At 45.9% G+C, this 14,712-nt stretch overlaps 1 long non-coding RNA gene across 3 annotated transcripts in view; it reads right to left on the reverse strand.

Annotated features, from left to right (window-relative positions):
- Window positions 1–14,712, reverse strand: part of LOC140847011 (uncharacterized) — a 31,771-nt gene that overhangs the window by 3,623 nt on the left and 13,436 nt on the right. The window contains exons 3-5 of one of the 3 annotated variants that reach the window (XR_012126580.1): window positions 7,796–7,937; window positions 7,167–7,349; window positions 532–5,696 (exon numbers count right to left, since the gene is read on the reverse strand). This is a non-coding gene — a long non-coding RNA (uncharacterized lncRNA). Of the gene's footprint in view, window positions 1–531; window positions 5,697–7,166; window positions 7,350–7,795; window positions 7,938–14,712 lie in introns of those variants that run through there. The other 2 variants (XR_012126581.1, XR_012126579.1) reach the window with 2 other exon arrangements.

The raw sequence follows: 14,712 nt of genomic DNA on the forward strand, positions 1-14,712 counted from the left end.
GTTTCCTTCTGGCAGTGTGTGCGAGCTGGCTTGCCCTGCGAACAACTGGAGGCTGAAGCCTCAGGATGGTCCAGAGGCGCTCCTTAGAAGGCCTGTTGGGGCACCCACAGGGAGGGGACGGGACTAGAAAGGAAAAGGAATGGAGTAGGGAGAGGGCGAAGGCTGAGCAGCAGATCAGCCCCTTCGGAAAATCGGTAATTTACATCTTAAAACCTATTCCTATAGAGATATAATTCACGCACCATAAAATTCACCTTTAGAAACTAAAATCAGGGGCATTTAGTTCATTCACAAGGTTGTGCAACCATCATCATTATCTTACCCATAGCATTTTACTCATTCCCCAAAGAACCCCCCTTGAACATTAGCAGGCACTCTTCATTCCCTGCTCTCTGCACACCCTGGCAGCCCCTCATCTGTTTTTCCTCTCTATGGGTTTGCTTGTCCGGACATTTCATATATATGTGAAGTGATACTGTTGGATTCTCCCAGAGGAGGACGCTGCCCCAAATCACTCACGAAAGGCGTCTCTTGATGCAACAAGCAAGAGGAATTTATTCAGGAACCAGCTAGCTGGGGTCCAAGTGTTAGCCCGACGCAGCGGGTCTCAACAAGGACCCCGAGCAGTCAAAGCCGGAGGTTTTTATAGCATTTTCTAAAAAGACAGTATTGTTCTACAAGCATGTAACAGGGTTTTTTTTCCCAAGGACACATAAATCTTTGGTTGGCGCCACATCCCGGGGGTTTCACGAGATAAGAACACCCTCAGCTATACAGTGTTTCAGCAAGATAAGCTTGGTATGTATGACTAACTGACCAAGGTTAGCTGTCTGAAGGCCGCAGCTGGCCACCACCTGGTGTTCATGATTAACTTGTTTTTCACCTTGTTTTTCAAGGGCTTTCTGAACATATTCAGAAAATGGCCTCTGGGCTTCTTAAGATAGCTGTGCTCAGGCTAACCTGCTGTCTTCACTGAATGTTTAGGTCCTACATTTCCCCACTTTCTCTTTGATCATTCCAATCATGGAATGTTCGTTTCTTCTTGCTGCGTAAGAGGGTGATACTGCTGCCTCAGCATTAGTACCTGAACGGCACTCACTCTTTCTCTAACAAAGGATATTAGCCAGTTTAAAACACAGGGACTAAAAGTGAGAAGCAATACAAGAATAAGCAGGGGTCCTGTTAGGGTGGATATCAGGGTTGTAAGCCATGGGGATCGAGTAAACCAAGATTCAAATAGACTTTGGCTAGCCTCCCGTTCTCTCTTCCTTTGATCTAGTCTTTCTCTGAGTTTAGACATCGAGTCTCTTACTATTCCGGAATGGTCTGCATAGAAGCACCATTCTTCTTTTAGGGCTGCACACAATCCTCTCTCTTTTAGGAACAGTAGATCTAGTCCTCGCCTATTCTGTAGCACTACTTCAGAAAGAGAGGTTAGGAACTCTTCAAGTTTAGTAATGGATTGTTCTATAGTTTTCAAATCTTCATCAATAGCTGCCCTTAGTCTCTCATAGTGTTGGTTTCTTTGAATAATGGCGGCTGTCCCTGTTCCTACTCTAGCTGCAACTCCTACTCCCAGCAACACGGCCAGGGTTAGCGAGACTGGCTTTCTTCTAAACGTCTGGTTGGACTCAAATTCTGTTATGAATGATGAATCATCATGGTACATCAGTCTAGGTACTAGTTGGACCATAATGCAGAAGTCATGGGAGGAGTTGAAGGCGGAAGTGGAGACACATGGGGTTAGTCCAGTATTACAAGACCACCATCCCTCGGGAGGAGGGATTAAATACCTGTTTTTACCGGGGAAGGCTATGGGTATGGTCTCATTACATAAATGTTCGTGGGTGGGGGGAACTGTACCTAGACATTTCCCTCTTCCCGTTATTTCAGTCAGAGTCAGCTTCTTATGGCTGCCCCAGCTACAGATTTCATGGCTGGTTGTATTGTCAACACTTCATGTCAAACCCAATCATTCATAGTATGGGGGCCCAGAGGAAAAGCATAGCCAACAGGATTCAGTGGTTTTAGGACTGGTAGTGTTTAAAACCCGGAAAGCCCCGTCAAGAAGGTTGAGGAGGCGTTGTCCGGTGCCAGGAAAGGGGGTTATCTGGCCAAGGGTGGGGGTGACAGGAGTGGCGGTGGGGTCTACTGTTGGGGCTAGAGTCTGTTTCAGGGCCGGGGTGGGAAGTTTCTTTGGAGGCACGGGAACACGCAGCTGATCTTTTAAGATAGCATTAGGTCCTACTGGGGCAGCTGGTAGGGTCTCAATCTTGAGCCTAACAGTAAATATGAGGCCTTTGTCATCTCCAGATCTGTAATATCTAAGTCCCCACTGACGTCCCAGGACCCACCCATCATACTGACGTCCTTTATCACTGAACGTGATATTTAAAGGGTTGCATAGCCCTGTCTGTTCACAGTTAGGGGATGTATGATTCCGGACTACCTTAGGAGGTCCCAGCTGGATACAGGATTCTAATAAACGTCTCCTATAGTTTCACATCCCCAAGAATCACAATAAAAGGACTGTGGGCCCCCGCATTGCTGAGCTTGTTGATAGGTTCGTCTGTCGCGGGGACAGACATAAAAGGCAGTGGTTTTTGTCTTATTTTGAGCTTCAGGTGTACTGCATCCAAAACCAGCGGGCCACCAGCCGCTCACTAGGGGGTGATTGAGAGCTAGGTGGGCCTGTTTCCAGGTATATTAGGTATGTCCCAGGTATCTAACCCGGCAACTAGGGTGCAAACATCAGGGTGCAGGGACAGCCACCAGGTCTTAAGGGGGTGGCCTTAGAAATAGACCACACTGCCTCTCCTGACTGGGAGTAGACCTGCCATGTCAGTAACCTAGGCTCATGAGGGTTAGTGTTCTGGTGGGTTGGGGTTAGTAGGAGCATTAGAGTCACTAATAACATAATTCTTCTTACACAAGCGAAGCTTAAGAGGGTTATCAGTCCGAGTTACTCGCCAATCCGAGTCTGACTGGGGCGCTTTCTTCAGATGTGAAGCGTGTACCCAGGAGGAGATGCCATCTACTTTCACGGCTGTGGGAGTGGTCAAGAGGACGATGAAGGGTCCTTTCCACCGAGGCTCAAGGTTTCCTGTTCGGTGTCATCTTATGTAAACGGGGTCTCCCACCTGGAACTGATGAGGCACTGACAGGTCTTCTGGCCGATAGGCTTCCTGGATGGTGGCCCACACTTCTCTCTGTACAACTTCTAGGGCCCGTAACCTTTCAAGCAGAAACTTATTAGTTACACATTCGGGGGATGCGTGGAGGTGAGCCGACTCAAGCGGAGCCGGGGCTCTAAACATTATCTCAAAGGGTGTTAGCCCAAAGCGGCCGGGAGTGTTTCGGACTCGAAATAAAGCAAAGGGAAGGAGAACCAACCAGCCAAAGCGGCCGGGAGTGTTTCGGACTCGAAATAAAGCAAAGGGAAGGAGAACCAACCAATCACACAAACCAGTCTCTATGGACAATTTAGTCAAGGTCTCTTTTAGAGTTCTATTCATCTTTTCTACCTGTCCTGAGCTCTGGGGCCTGTATGCACAATGCAATTTCCAATCTGTCCCCAGGATCTTGGCCAATCCCTGACTTACCTGGGCAACGAAAGCAGGTCCATTATCGGAACCGATTACCTTGGGGATTCCGAACCTCGGAAAAATTTCTTCAAGTATCTTTTTGGATACCGTCTGGGCTGTCTCGGTCTTGGTGGGGAAAGCCTCTGTCCATCCTGAAAAAGTATCTAAAAAAACTAAAAGGTACTTATGTCCATATTTAGCAGGCTTAATTTCAGTGAAGTCAACTTCTCAGTAAGCTCCCGGCCGATCTCCGCGAAGCCTTTTTCCGCGTATCATTTGATGTCTATTCACATTTACTAGTTGGCAAGGAACACAATTTTTCACTACCTCGTCTGCCATTTTTTCTAAACCAATGATATGATAAGGGGAGTGTCGAACCAGGGCTTTTAGGTTCTTGGCTCCTAAATGTGTCAATTGATGTAATTGCCTCAAATATTCTCCTGCCTCTTTCTGGGGCAGAATGTTTTTCCCATTTCCTGACTTATATGTTCCGAGGGGTGAAGATTTTTGGAACCCCAGTTTGTCCATCCGAGCGAGATCCTCAGGTGTATACTGGAAGCTCTTGATACATATTGCTTCCGGGTGCACCTGGAGGGGTAAAATGTTCATTCCCTGAGCTGCTTGTTTTGCGGCTTGGTCTGCCCTCCGGTTTCCTTGAGCTATTGGAGAGTCATCTTTCTGATGTCCAGGGCAATGTATTATCGCTACTTCTTTAGGCCTATGGATGGCGTCTAATAAATCTAAAATTTCCTGTTTGTTTTTAACATCTTTCCTGGCAGAAGTTAACAGCCCTCTCTGTCTATAAATAGCCCCGTGTATATGAGTGGTGGCAAAAGCGTATCAGCTGTCAGTGTAGACGTTAAGTCTCTTACCTTCTGCCATCCTTAGAGCCTGAGTCAAGGCAACGAGTTCCGCTCCCTGTGCAGAAGTGCCCGTTGGGAGTCCGCTGGCCCACACGATCCAGTCATCATCCACTACTGCAGCTCCCGCCATCCTCTTACCTTCTATGATGTAACTGCTCCCATCTGTGTACCAAGTCAGGAGTCCTGGTCCTTCCAGGGGCTGATCTCCTAAGTCCCGGCGGGTCCCTGTCTCCTCAGCCAGGATTTCCTGGCAGGTATGGAGTACTTCTTTCCCCGGATCGGGGAGCAGAGTAGCCGGGTTTAGGATGGTGGGCAGGGCAAATTCCACACGATCGCGATTTAGGAGCAAGGTTTGGTAGTGAGTCATTCTGGCGTTTGACATCCATCTTTCGGGTGGTTGCCGAATTACACTTTTCAGCGCATGTGGAGCAACTACAACAAGCTTCTGTCCCAGAGTTAGTTTATCAGAATCTTTAACTAAGAGGGCCACAGCCGCCACTACTCTCAAGCAGGCAGGCCATCCACTACTCACTGGGTCTAATTTCTTTGACAAGTAAGCGACTGGTCTCTTCCAAGGTCCCCATTGCTGGGTCAACACTCCCCGAGCCACTCCGCTCTGTTCATCCACAAAGAGGACAAATGGCTTAGTCACATCTGGCAATGCCAGAGCAGGTGCCGACAAGAGGGTTTTCTTAATATCATCAAAGGCCTGTTGTTGTTCAGGTCCCCATACAAACAGGACCACCCCTTTGGTTAGGGGATACAGAGGGGCGGCTAAGGTGGCATATCCGGGTATCCACAATCTACAAAACCCTGCCGTCCCCAGAAACTCATGAACCTGGCGTGGAGTAGTGGGAACCGGGATCTGCATCACAGTCTGCTTTCGGGCTTCAGTTAGCCACCTTTTCCCCTCTCTCAGGGAATATCCCAAATAAGTCACTTGTTGTTGACAAATCTGTGCCTTCTTGGCAGATGCCCTATACCCCAATTTAGCAAGTTCAGTCAAAAGGGCTCCAGTGGCCTCTTGGCAGGCTTCCTGAGTAGGGGCTGCTATCAGTAAGTCATCAACATATTGTAACAAAGTTACCTGTGGGTTGGAGGCTCGGTAAAAGGCCAAGTCCTGATGTAAAGCCTCATCGAAGAGGGTAGGTGAATTCTTGAATCCTTGTGGCAAGCGAGTCCAGGTCAATTGTCCAGTAGTTCCTGTGGAGGGGTCTTTCCATTCAAAAGCAAACAGCGGTTGGCTACTCTGGTGCAGGCGAAACAAAAGAAGGCGTCTTTTAAATCTAAGACTGTATACCAGGTGTTTTCTGGGGCCAGGGAGCTTAGCAGGTTATAAGGGTTCGGCACAGTGGGATGAATGTCCTGTACCCTTTTATTAACTTCTCTTAAATCTTGCACTGGTCGATAATCTCCTGTTCCCGCTTTCTTTACAGGCAGTAAGGGAGTGTTCCATGGGGATTTACATTTTACTAATATCCCCTGCTCTATGAACCGCTGGATATGGGGTCTAATTCCATCTTTGGCTTCTTTCCTCATTGGATATTGTCTCACAGTCACTGGTAGGGCTGAGGCTTTTAATTCTATGACCACCGGGGGCTGGTTCACAGCAAGCCCCATACCCGCCGTCTCTGCCCAGGTCCTTGGAAACTGGTTGAGCCACCCTGACTAACTCGGGAGGGTTCTGGTTCCTTAAAAAGACGGTACTCGTCTTCTAATCTAATGGTCAGGATACTTAGGCCCAAAGGTTTTTTCTCCCGATTAGTCACTCGAGTGTCTTCAGCCTGAAAGGATATTTGGGCCCCGACTTTGGTCAAGATGTCTCTTCCTAATAGGGGTGTGGGGCATTCTGGTATGACAAGGAATGAGTGGTTTACTCGTCCCACTCCTAAGTCTACCGTTCTTTGGGTAGTCCATGCATATTGTTTCTGACCTGTAGCCCCGAGCACCCAAGACTTTTTGCCAGAGAGGGGGCCCCTAGCTTGAGTCAGTACAGAATGTTGAGCACCGGTGTCCACCAGAAACTCAACGGGTTGCCCCTCCACCTTCAGGGTTACCCCAGGCTCGGGGAGGGGCTCCGAGCCCCGTCCTCCCTAATCTTCTTCCTCCAGCAGAGACAACACCTTCTTCAGAGGTCCCCACGGTGGCTTCTTAGGGCACTTTTTCACCCAATGCCCCTTTTCTTTGCAGTATGCACATAGGTCTTTCTCTAAAGGGGTCCGGTTGCCCAGGTGCCCTGCCTTGCTAGTTCTGCCACTGGAGGGCGACTGTCCCTTACCTTCTACTACTGCGGCCAAGATCTTTGCTAAATTCTTCTCATGCCTTCTATCTCTTTTTTCTTCTTTACTTTCTCTTTCCTTCTCTTTCCTTAACTCTTTCTCTTCCTCAGTCTCCCTCTTGTGATAAACTTTCTCAGCCTCTTTTATCAAATCTTTCAACGACAAATCTTGTAAACCTTCTAGCCTCTGAAGCTTCTTTCTTATGTCGGGTGCTGACTGCCCGATAAAAGCAAGGGCCACTGAAGCACTATGCTCCTCAGAAGTTGGATCAAAAGGAGTGTACCGCCTGAAGGCTTCCATCAGGCGTTCTAAGAACACTGCGGGTGCCTCGGTGGCTCCCTGACTGACCTCTCTTACCTTGGCCAAATTGGTGGGGTGTCTGGCGGCCCCACGGAGACCCACCACTAAAGCCTGGTGATAGATGGTTAGTCGCTCCCTACCTTCTGGAGAATTAAAGTCCCAGTTGGGTCTGGTCAACGGAAAACCCCTCTCTATGTCATGAGGGAGTTACGATGGTCGTCCATCGGTCCCAGCACGTTCTTTCGTGCCTCCAGGAGGATCCTCTCTCTTTCTTCCGTGGTGAAGAGCACTTGCAAAAGCTGCTGACAATCATCTCAAGTGGGCTGGTGAGAAAACATTAAGGACTCTATTAGCCCAGTTAGTCTTTGTGGTTCCTCTGAAAAGGGAGGGTGATTAGCTTTCCAATTATATAAGTCAGCAGAGGAAAATGGCCAATATTGCAGAGGTTGGAAAGGGGGTTCTCCCTCTTCCCCGATGATGGGAACTCCATAGGACCGGAGAGGAAAAATACCCGATGGGTCCAAGGTGGCCCCTCGGCGGCGCCGAGTTCCCTGGGCAGGCCCCGGAGCCACCCCCACTGCCTCGGCATCAGGGACTGAGGGTGCCGGGGGTGGCAGTGCCGGCAGTGCTGGGGGGGCCGGGGGTGGCGGCGCCAGGGCCGGGGGTGCTGTAGGGGCAGGGGGAGCAGGGGGATAAGGAGGGGGATCATCAACCATAAGCAAATCTTGAGTGTCAGGGTGAACTCTGGTAGTAGTTTCTTTTTCCTTGCCCTGAAGTTTGGTTTGGGCAGCTAGAACTCGAGGGCCCTTTTTCTTTTGCACCCAGGGCTTTACCCAGGGTGGTGGGTTTTCCACCAACTCTTGCCAGACTACAATGTAGGGTTGCTGATCCGGATGTCCTTGAGGCGAATCCTGGAAGACAACGGCTTTTACTGCTAATAAAGTGGGGAGATCAAAAGTCCCCTCCGAGGGCCACCCAACATTGAAGGTGGGCCATTCGGAGGTACAGAAAGTCTGCCATGGTCCCTTTTTTACTTCTACTGACAAGTTATGCGCCCTCGCTCTGACTTCCGTCCAATGATCTAACGTCAGGCTAAGGGGGGTCATCACTGTCTGTCCCATTGTCAGTACAACAATAATTAGGCACGTAAAAGACACAAAAAACAAAGACACACACAAATTAGACACACAGCGGCCGCTTTTCGTTTTTCTCAGATTTTCAATCAGAAACCGAAATGAATCGGAGGGTTGATACTCCTGGCGCCCAAAAATCAACCCTATCTCATCAGGTTCACTTTGCCGGAAAAACAGATGAGAGGCTACCAGGCGTCCCTGGCCCTCCAATCTCCCAGAGGCGTCCCCCAGGATTGCAGCCTGCGGCACTCCAAGTACGTCTACCGACCGCAGTCTCGACCCCTTTATGGGATCGGGACGACTGCCAGACAGAGGGTACCCTTTCAGAATTCTGACCAGTCTCACTGAAAAACAGAAAACAGAACACAGACAACTCAAGGCGCCACTAACCTTACCTTTTCCTCCAAGAGCAACTTCAGGAGTGAAGCGGGGTGAGTGCACAATCCTGGACGAACCCCCAAATGTTGGATTCTCCCAGAGGAGGACGCCGCCCCAAATCACTCACGAAAGGCATCTCTTGATGCAACAAGCAAGAGGAATTTATTCAGGAACCAGCTAGCTGGGGTCCAAGTGTTAGCCCGACGCAGCGGGTCTCAACAAGGACCCCGAGCAGTCAAAGCCGGAGGTTTTTATAGCATTTTCTAAAAAGACAGTATTGTTCTACAAGCACGTAACAGGGGTTTTTTTTCCAAGGACACATAAATCTTCGGTTGGCGCCACATCCTGGGGGTTTCACGAGATAAGAACACCCTCAGCCATACAGTGTTTCAGCAAGATAAGCTTGGTATGTATGACTAACTGACCAAGGTTAGCTGTCTGAAGGCCGCAGCTGGCCACCACCTGGTGTTCATGATTAACTTGTTTTTCACCTTGTTTTTCAAGGGCTTTCTGAACATATTCAGAAAATGGCCTCTGGGCTTCTTAAGATAGCTGTGCTCAGGCTAACCTGCTGTCTTCACTGAATGTTTAGGTCCTACAATACAGTATGTGACTTCTGAGTCTGGCTTCTTTCCTTTAGCCGAATGTTTTCAAAATTCATCCATGTTGTACCACATGTCAGCATTTCATTCCTTTTTATGACTGTATAATATCCTATGGTGTGGCTCTACGAGTTTTGTTTATCCATTCATCTGCTGATGGACATTTGGGTTGTCTCCACTAGTAAAATACATTTATTGAGAGTTTATGCTGTGTCAGGCAACACCAGGCTAAGTTATTCACCCCGTTTCACAGATAAGGAGATAAGCCTAGAGAGTGCGGGAAATTTGCCCAAGTTTGAGCTGGTGATGGAAGGAGCTGGGTGGGGTTTGAACTCAGGGATCAGACTTGAGAGGTAATAGATTCATTCATGTGAGAGAGCATTAGAAAGTTACCAAAGGGAAGCAATGGAAATTTCCCCCTTCCCCGAGTCCCCCAGCCCCCTCTTTCCCTGCCTCCTTAAAGACAGCTACTTTTGTCACACTGCAGATCCTTCCTGAGAAACTATTTATACCCCGACATTTGTGTATCACAACGTATTGATTAACTTATTGTCCCACTGATTTGAAATGTCACTTTATGGTATAAGAAATTCTCTGGTGTATTTGCAGTACTCTTTTCAAAACTGTCCTTTTTTTGCCTATCCTTTTAGACTGACATCTCCCTAAAATTCTTTTCAACTTCTTTTTCATTTTTAAACATTTCCTCCCCTTCTTGTTTGTGTCTCTCAGGTATTATCCACTATGTTCATTCACTCTTGCATTATTTTTAATTCAGGCTTCATTTCTGAGAATTAGAAAAATATTTCAATGCAGTTCTGAGGTCTATCATCTAATTCTGAGTTATGTTGTTCTTTCATTTTGTTTTTAACATGGCAAAACCGACATAACACAAAATTTACCATTTTAACCATTTTTAAGTGTACAATAGTGGCATTAAGTAAATTCACAGGATCGTGAAGCCATCGCCACTGTCCAAATTTTAAATAATTATGTCAAAAAACTGGGCAGGTCTTCAGAAAGATGGAGGCAGCAGCACAGTTTCTGAATCGCTCCAAATCCTCTCATGGAAATAGGTCAAGCAAAACTAAGAATGCGTGGGTAGCAGTTATTGTTTCCATGACTTTTTCATCATCCCAAACAGAAACTCTGTGCCCACTAAATAAAAGTAATAAATAAATAAGAAAACCTGGTGGGGGAGGGGATCAAGATAGCAGCGTGAGTAGGATGGGGGAAATCTCCTCCCAAAACCACATGTATTTTTGAAAATACAACAAATACAACTACTCCTAAAAGAGAGACCAGAACATACAGTACAACAGCCGGACTACATCTACATCTGCAAGAACTCAGCATCTCACGGAAAGGGTAAGATACAAAGCCGTGATCCGAGCACTCCCCAGACCCCAACTCACTGGCAGGAGGAAGAGAATCAGAGGGGGATGGAGTGGAAGCACAAGACTGCCAAATAACCAGCCTTAATGATCTGCACCAGGAGCACAGACACACATTGCATGGTGTACAGATATTAGAGAAAAGGAGGAGTAAAATCCGAGACAGAGACTGCGAGAGGGTCCCCACAGCCAGCTCCCCTGGGACAAAAGAAAAGCGGGCAATTTTTTAATGTCTTAAAGGGACAAGGGTTTAACAGCTGGACAAAATCATCCCGGCACACTTAGCCCAGCAGGCTCGGAATCTTCAGGAACTTCAGGCGCCCCAATCCCCTGGGGGGTTACGCAGCCCTGAAGTGCCTCACAGCAATAAGCAGCTGGCCATTCATTCACCCAGGCTGGCGCTGCAAGCAAACTGGCTGACCAGCCACAGCTGTGGGGCAGCCGGAGAACAGTACCGCACACCAAGCACACAGAGTCTTTTTCCAGCACGTAGGTAACTGGGATTGACGCAGACGCTGCCACCGGCAGGCAGCTGCCCAGAACAGAGAGAGGAAGCCGGAGCAAGGTGCGGAAGGCACGAAGGGGTGCCGCTCTCACAGGAGAACACAGACGGCGTGTCTGCGACCCCCTGTAGTGTCCTGGGCTATCCCGAGAGCCACCCTGCCCATGGCAGCTCAGTCGATTATCCCAGAGACTGCTTCCTGTGTGCGGATAACCGACAGGCAGGAGAAAAGGGCAAGGCAACCAGCAAACAGGAAGGGACTTTGTTCTCCCAGCTGACACATGCGCCATCTGCCTGCGACCACTTGTACTGCCATGAAAAGGCAGAAGAATATAGTTCATTCATAAATCACTCAGACAACCCCACAGACAGGGCCTGCTGAAATAGATAAAACCAATCTTCCTGAAAAAGAATTCAAAATAAAAGTCATAACCAGGCCGATGGACCTGCAGAGAAATATGCAAGAGCTAAGGGATGAAGGCCGGAGGAACATAACAGACATGAAATAGCAATTAGAAGGTCTAAAGAGCAAACTGGACGAGGTGCAAGAGACTGTTAATGGAATAGAAATCAGAGAACAGGAATATAGAGAAGCTGAGGCACAGAGAGATGAAAGGATGTGTAGGAATGAAAGAATCTTAAGAGAACTGTGTGACCAACCAAAAACAGAATATTCGCATTATAGGGGTACCAGAAGAAGAACAGAGAGAAAGAGGGATAGAAAGTGTCTCTGAAGAAAGAGGGATAGAAAGTGTCTTTGAAGAAATAATTGCTGAAAACTTCCCCAAGCTGTGGAAGGAAATAGTCTCTCAGACCATGGAAGCCCACAGATCTCACAACACAAGGGACCCAAGGAGGACAACACCAAGACATAATACCTAAAGTGGCAAAGATCAAAGAAAAGGACAGAGAATTCAAGGCAGCCAGAGAGAGTAAAAAAGATCACCTATAAAGGAAAACCCATCAGGCTATCATCAGACTTCTCAACAGAAACCTTACAGGCCAGAAGAGAATGGCATGATATATTTAATGCAATGAAACAGAAGGGCCTCGAACCAAGAATACTATATTCAGCACAATTATCATTTAAATATGAAGGAGGGATTAAATAATTTCCAGACAGCAAAAGTTGAGGGAATTTGCCTCCCACAAACCACCTCTACAGGGTATTTTAGAGGGACTGTCTAGATGGGAGCACTCCTAAGACTACACAGATGTCACCAGAGAAAATAAAATCACAGCAAAGAAAGAAGACCAACAAAATACTAACTAAAGGCAAAAAATAAAATCCACTATCCACAAAAGCAGTGAAACGAAACACAAAAGAGTACAGAATAAAACACCTAACATGTGAGGAATGCAGGAGGAATAAGAAGGGAAAGAAATAAAGAATCATCAGACTGTCTTTATAATAGCATAATAAGAGAGTTAAGTTAGATGGTTAGATAGTAAAGAAGCTACCCTTGAACCTTTGGTAACCACGAATCCAAAGCCTGCTATGGCAGTAAGTACATATCTATTGATAAACACCCTAAATGTAAATGGACTGAATGCACCAATCATAAGACACAGAGTGATAGAATGCATAAAAAAGCAAGACCCATCTATATGCTGCCTACAAGAGACTCACTTCAAACCTAAAGACACACACAGACTATAAGTCAACGGATGGAAAAAGATATTTCATGCAAACGATAGGGAGAAAAAAGCAGGTGTTGCAGTACTGGTATCAGACAAAATAGACTTCAAAAGAAAGAAAGTCACAAGAGACAAAGAAGGAAGTTCCATAATGATAAAGGGATCATTCCAATGAGAGGATATAACATTCTAAATGAGTATGTACCCAACAGAGGAGCACCTACATATGTGAAACAAATACTAACAGAATTAAAAGAGGAAACGGAATGCAATGCATTCATTTAAGGAGACTTCAACACACCACTCACTCCAAAGGACAGATACACCAGACAGAAAATAAGAAAGGAACTCACTGGCACTGCACAACACACTAGAACAGATGGACCTAACAGACATCTGCAGAACTTTACACCGAAAAGCAGCAGGACACACATTCTTCTCAAGTGCACATGGAACATTTTCCACAACAGACCAGATACTAGGTCACATAAAGAGTCTCAGCAAATTCAAGAAGACTGAAATCACACCAACCAAATTCTAAGATCGCAAAGGTATAAAAGTAGAAACACACTGTACAAAGAAAACCAAAAGGCACACAAACACATGGAGGCTTAACAACATACTCCTTAATAATCAATGGATCTATGACCAAATTAAAACAGAGATCAAACAATACATGGAGACAAATGGAAACAACAGCACAATGCCCAAAATTCTGTGGGATGAAGCAAAGGCAATTCTAAGAGGAACGTAAATAGCAATCCACGCCTGTTTAAAGAAGGAAGAACAATCCCAAATGAATAGTCTAAATTCACAATTATTGAAACTGGAAAAGGAAGAACAACTGAGGCCCAAATTCAGCAACAGGAGGGACATAATAAAGATCAGAGAATAAATAAATAAAATTGACAACAATAAAACAATAGAAAAAATCAAGGAAACCAAGAGATGGTTCTTTAGGAAAATAAACAAAATATATAAACCCCAAGCCAGACTTATTAAGAGAAAAAGAGAATCTACACACATAAGCAGAATCAGAAATGAGAAGGGAAAAATTACGATGGACACAACAGAAATAAAATAATTATTAGAGAATAATATTAAAATCTATATGCTAACAAACTGGATAACCTAGAAGAAATGGAAAACTGTGTAAAAAAATGCAACCTTCCAAGACTGACCAAGGAAGAAACAGAAAATCTAAACAGACCAATTACCAGCAACAAAATTAAAGCAGTAATCAAAAACTACCAAAGAACAAAACCCCCAGGCCAGATGGATTTACCTCAGAATTTTATCAGTCATACAGAGAAGACATAATACCCATTCTCCTTAAAGTTTTCCAAAAAATAGAAGAGGAGGGAATACTCCCAAACTCATTCTATGAAGCCAACATCACCCTAATACCAAAACCAGGCAAAGACCCCACCAAAAAAGAAAACTACAGACCAATATCCCTGACGAACGTAGATGCAAAAATACTCAACAAAATATTAGCAAACCGAATTCAAAAATACATCAAAAGGATCATACACCATGACCAAGTGGGATTCATCCCAGGGATGCAAGGATGGTACAACATTCGAAAATCCATCAACATCATCCACCACATCAACAAAAAGAAAGACAAAAACCACATGATCATCTCCATAGATGCTGAAAAAGCATTCGATAAAATTCAACATCCATTCATGATAAAAACTCTCAACAAAATGGGTATACAGGGCAAGTACCTCAACATAATAAAGGCCATATATGATAAAACCACAGCCAACATAATACTGAACAGCAAGAAGCTGAAAGCTTTTCCTCTGCGATTGGGAACAAGACAGGGATGCCCACTATCCCCACTGTTATTCAACATAGTACTGGAGGTCCTAGCCACAGCAATTAGACAAAACAAAGAAATACAAGGAATCCAGATTGGTAAAGAAGAAATTAAACTTCTACATCATGCAGATGACATGATATTGTACATAAACAAAGAAGTTAAACTTCTACATCATGCAGATGACATGATATTGTACATAAAAAACCCTAAA

Source organism: Manis javanica, chromosome 17, assembly GCF_040802235.1.
Source record: "Manis javanica isolate MJ-LG chromosome 17, MJ_LKY, whole genome shotgun sequence".
NCBI classification, from domain to species: Eukaryota; Metazoa; Chordata; class Mammalia; order Pholidota; family Manidae; genus Manis; species Manis javanica.